Source organism: Prosopis cineraria, unplaced genomic scaffold (assembly GCF_029017545.1).
Source record: "Prosopis cineraria cultivar Desert tree isolate PC_DT_omini unplaced genomic scaffold, ASM2901754v1 PC7, whole genome shotgun sequence".
NCBI classification, from domain to species: Eukaryota; Viridiplantae; Streptophyta; class Magnoliopsida; order Fabales; family Fabaceae; genus Prosopis; species Prosopis cineraria.
In genome coordinates this window covers 37,014,353-37,020,044 of record NW_026555338.1, presented here as the reverse complement: position 1 = coordinate 37,020,044, position 5,692 = coordinate 37,014,353, and the positions used below count along the sequence as shown (strand labels likewise).

General features: G+C 36.2%; 1 pseudogene; it reads left to right on the top strand.

Annotated features, from left to right (window-relative positions):
* The first annotated feature begins 587 nt into the window (after window positions 1-587).
* Window positions 588-3,970, top strand: LOC129315156 (uncharacterized; annotated as a pseudogene).
* Window positions 3,971-5,692: the final 1,722 nt, after the last annotated feature.

The window sequence follows — 5,692 nt, the reverse complement described above, 5'->3', positions numbered from 1 at the left end:
TGCTTCGTATGGGGATTAAATGTAGTTGAAAGGGTAAAAGAAGGTGAAACGTTTTGTTGACTAAACTCACTCTCTCTCTCCGGTGTATATTTATATATATTTTGTGTAAAATCCCCCATGTATATATATATATATATATATATTAGTAAACAGCCCCCCGTATAATTTATTTCTAAACTTCTCATGTTTTTACTTTTTTCTCTCAAAACCAACTCTCAAACCCAAAACAAAAACAAAAACGGTCGTAAGAGGTCTTTGTTCTTATTCTGGTATAGCTTAACGCTGCAAACAAACACGTGCTGCTATTCGGACCGGGTTTGAAACAAAAAAAAAAAAAAAAAAAAACGGGAGGTCAAGAAACGCGTATCCCTTAGTGGTCTCTTCTCTATGGTGTTTCTGGTATTTTGCATTCCCAGAAACCCTACCAAAGAAACGCAAGGTTCGTTAATGTGTTTTCCCTGCGCGGGATTCGTGGCTAGGTAAAGCCACCACTTCCTGTCTCTCTCTAGTTCTTTGTCAACTTGGTTCCGGAATTACTCTTAGTGTGGAATTTTCTACTCCTACTTTGTTTGATTGAACAGTTACAGTGCAATACATTTTCATTTCGGTGTCCTATATCTGTTCTTCCTTGGCTTTGTTTTGTTTGGCAACATTTTGTGAAATCTCAGGGACCACCGAACCACAACGGGATTATGATATAGAAGTGAATGGCTGCAGTGCAAAAACCCTGTTGAAAGCTCACTAATTTGAATCCCTTTTCCTCAATATTTAACTTGAAAGCCAAGTAACATGTGAAAGGTTGCTAGAAACTGGAGTAATTGCTTATTTCTTGCCTAAGAAGTTGGAATTGCCCGAATCGTCCATTTGAATGCTTCCTTTTGATGAGCGACACATTTGAAATAAGCATGTTTCTCGAATTCTCCTTCCTATTCGAAAATCGAAATGAAGTACTCAAGTTAATGTTTTATATACTGCCAACGATTTTGTTTCCGAGAGTATGATGCTGTTATCAACTCTGCATACATCCCTTGCGTATTGCGAGTGATGTATGCAATTTTGGTTTTTCAATTAAGATGGAGTGATTATTTGTCGGAGGAAAAATGGGAGGATTCAGTCTTTTCCCCCCAGAATCGTGTGCGATTTCTTTACTTTGATGGAGGTTGTGGAGGACAATTGACCGGAATTGAGCATAAAACCAACTTGAATTAGCGTGTTTTTTTGGTCTTCTCTCAATAGTCAATTTCAGTTTGTTTTTTTATTCTGGCCAACAATTTCAGTTGTTTCTTATTTATTCTTAAAAGTGTGAAATTACTGTCGAAACAGGACGGCGCTGCAAAGAGTTGCTGTTGCTTGGACAAAGCTCAGCATATATTGGACATGATAGGGTTCCACCAACATGGCAGCTTAGTTAGCTATTTCTGCATAAATTGAAAGTAGATGCTAACTGAAACATGTTGAAAATGGTAACTTAAATGACGGTCGTGTACAGTATAGACAACTACCAAGGGTGAACACTTAGTTTTCCGTCACTAATATTTACCTAAATATGTTATCTTCAAGGGATTTGGCTTTGATAGAATAAAAGAAGCTGCATTCTCATGCATTTGTAGAAATTTCTCAAATAATTTACTTTTGAGCTATGAATCTTCATAAAAATATAGCTAACAATATTCATTGATGCAATGTTGTCTTTCTTAATGCTTGTTGAGTTGTTTTTTCCCATGACATGCATGTGAATAATTTTTACCACATTATTTTTCAACTTTTGAGAAATTCATTCACCTTTGTGGCATGCAGTGCCTTGAATTGGAAGGATGCCATCTGTGTCTGACAAATGGGGATGGAAGCATGTCAGTGTGTTTGGTGGTTTTGACAAGGGAAGCGGAACAAAGAGATGGAAATGCAATCACTGCAATCTACCATATAATGGATCTTACTCACGTGTTAGAGCCCACCTTCTTGGTTTTTCTGGTGTTGGAGTCAAAAGCTGTCCAGCTATAGATAGGTCTTTGAGAGAAGCATTTCAGATCTTAGAGGAAGAGCGGATTGCTCAGAAAAAGAAAAGAGCTTCTGCAATTGTAAAACATGGCAAGCGTATTCAGAATTCTCGCCCTAATATCACCTGTGTCACCAAAGAAGATGTGGATGAGATATTGGCAAGGTTCTTCTTTGCTGATGGATTAAATGCAAATATTATCAACTCCACTTACTTTCATGAGATGATAAAAGCAGTTGCAGTTTTTGGTCCTAGCTATGAACCCCCATCAGAACAAGAGTTGTCTGGTACCTTTTTGAGTAAAGAAAAAGAAAGGATAGAGAAATCAGTTGCCCTAGTTAGGGAGTCTTGGCCACACACAGGATGTACGATTTTGTGTGTTGGCCGTCTAGATGGTATGCGAGGAAGTTTTCAGGTTAATATATTCGTATCTAGTCCTAGGGGACCTGGTTTTGAGTAAAGAAAAAGAAAGGATAGAGAAATCAGTTGCCCTAGTTAGGGAGTCTTGGCCACACACAGGATGTACGATTTTGTGTGTTGGCCGTCTAGATGGTATGCGAGGAAGTTTTCAGGTTAATATATTCGTATCTAGTCCTAGGGGACTCTGGTTCCTGAAAGCAATGAGTGTGGACAATGTGGATGCTTCATGCAATTCTGTTGCTTCCATCCTTAGTAAAACAATCATGGAAGTTGGGCCAACTAACGTGATTCAGATAATTTCACATCTAGCTGATGCCAATACTTGTCCTGAATCTCATACACTGTCAGAGTTCCCCCAAATATTTTGGTCTCCTTGCTCTTCACGTTCAGTTTGTATTTTGATGGAAGAAATAACTGAATTAGATTGGGCAAGACCTGTTGTCTTATGTGCTAAAGAAATTGAGAAATGTATAGTCTCATTGCAGAGTTCCTCTTCCTGTGTCTTCACTCAAAATTTGAAGGGTGCTCCAACTCACAATTTTATAAAATTGCACCTTCCTACTTCACTGTGCAGAAGATACTTGAGCTAAAGCAAAAATTACAAGAGGTAGTTGTGAGGGAAGATTGGAAGCAGTGGAGGCTCAGTTTTCCTGGGGATGTCGGAGGTGTTGAAGCAGCCATTTTAGGTGAAGATTTCTGGAACAGGGCTCATATGTTGTTGCAAATCTGTGAACCTTTTGTTAGATTGTTTGCTGCCCTTAATATTGATAGATGTCTTATGGGCGATGTCCATGAGTGGCGTGTCCAGGCTTTGAATGCTGTGAAGAACATGGGAATAGGTAGCAGTGCATTGAATCAACTAGAAGAGTTGATAGAGAACAGATGGGACATGTTGTTTTCCCCACTTCATTCTGCAGCTTATATATTGAACCCTAGATATTTTGGCAGAGGCCAATCTAAGGATAAAATCATAATGAGGGGCTGGAAAACCACATTAGAGAGATATGAGAGTGAAAGTACAGGAAGAAGAGTCCTCCGAATGCAGCTTAGTTGTTACTGGCAACTAAAGGGATCCTTGGGAGAGGAAGATGCTATGGATTGTAGAGACAAGATGGACCCAGTTGCATGGTGGGAGAACTTTGGTTTTGAGATAAACCCTCTTTTGCAAACACTAGCGATAAAAGTTTTGAGTCAGTTTTCGAGTGTTGTAATCTGTGAAGATATGGGCAAGATAATGGTGCCTCTGGATCAGGAGTAGAGAGAGAAGATGTTATTTATGTCCAAAACAATCTAAGGCTTCAGGGTCATAAAATGGATATTATGGCTCCAAATCTGATTACGGAGACATGATGCTGAGCTCCCCCTGCCGCAAGACAATTTGGGCGGTGCCCATGTTGATCATACAAAACCGTAATTGGTAGTCAGGGAACTCATACTTCATATGGTTGTCAAGTGTTGAATCCCTACCTACCTCTTTATCTCCTCTGCGTCCTCTACTGTCAAGTGTCAAGGACTCAATGCTTAAGAGTCCTGTGTTACATAACAGAAGAAGCAGAAGAAAAGCTGTAATAGGTTTTTACATGCGTTCCAAGTTGGTGACTTGTCAGTGTCGGTTAGATATGTGGAAGCAGACGTTAGTAGCTCCGTGGGAGCTTGGTAAATTATGGTGCATTCATTTGTACTGATTTTCGCAGACGTGGAAGTTCCCAGCTAGCTGATAATGAGTGGTAAAAACTAGAATGTATATTCTAGCTTATGCCTGCCAGTGCTTAGATACTTCTTTTTCTTGGGCCAGAAGAGCTTAGACGCTTCAGGTGCTGAACCTTGTGTACCTATTCTCCCTTGGCATTCATTTTGGATATGCTTGTCGCCTTGGTCTCACATGCTAGTATCTACCACATTTGAGAGGGGCTGAAAAATAAGATTTTTTGATTTTGAGTACGGCAGTAGAGAACGGTGAAGAATTGGGGGGGGGGGGATCATCGGTTTTGCATCTACAACAGATTTCCCCATTAATTCCGTTCAGGTGGCAATTACCTGTTTCCATGCGTGTGCATTGGTCCACTGAATTTTGTTTCAGGAAAATAGGCCGCCTCTATATTCTATTTTATTGGGCGAGTCCACAAAATTTTATTTGGGTCCTTGTCCACAAACGCTGTGAAGAGTAGTGTAGGGCTAGCTAGGCTACTCCAATACATCTGCTTCCCGAAGGGGGGATAAAAATAAAAGGAAATTACACTGACTTCTTTTGAGATTGATTAAATTATATTGAGTATGTTTTCTATTTCAAAATTATTTTTCACTTCTCTTAATAATTTTTTTAGTTACTAATTCTTTTAATACGTGTTATATAGTGCAAAAGTTTATATTTTAATTTCTGTCAATAAAATAATTTTTTGTATAAGCTTAATTTTAATTTCATTGTGGTGATAAAAACACTTGATGTTAAGTTTTGATGTGAAAATTTTATCGATTCTCACTACAATAGTAAAAAATAAAATAGTGAAGTAATTTTTAAAAAAATTATATAGTTTACAAAAAAATGTTCATTAATAAATACAAATTAAGAGGAAGTTTTTGCAGTGTATCTAATATTACGTGCCGAGTATAATTTGAAAACGAACAAAAATCAAGCATAATTTAACTGAATTTGCAAGGAAAAATAATATAATGAAAGAATGACAATTAGATCCCAAATATTGAATTGATGAGAAAAATGTTTTTGAAAAATTAATCAAAAAAATTGATCTAGATAATTATAAATTTAGAAGTTTCAGTTGAAAATAAATATTTAAATATCAAATGTAACTTTTAGATTATAAAAAAAATTTATTTATAATTATTTGAATTGATATTTATAATTTATTTTATAGAAAATTTTATCAGGACCTAACTATCATTAATTTAATATTTTGGAATTTAACTATTACTTTTCCTAATATAATTTGAATTAAAAGTTATTATACATGAATATCAAGTACAATAATCGAATATAGTTTGCACAAAGAAATGAAGAATTCTTTCGAGAAAAGAAAAACAAACGACAAAGATAAAGATAGGGAAAAAGAAAAGAAACGGCTTTGCATAAAGTGAATAAGAGTAAATCTAACTCAGTGCTCATGGCATTCATTAGTACGATGAGATTTGAACTATTTTAAATTTAAAATATTATTTTATATTTTTATTGTATATTTATTAAAATAAAAATTTATAATAATTATAATAATTTTTTATCATCAATTTGGTCTGGATTTAATTAAAAAGGTCCAATTTAAT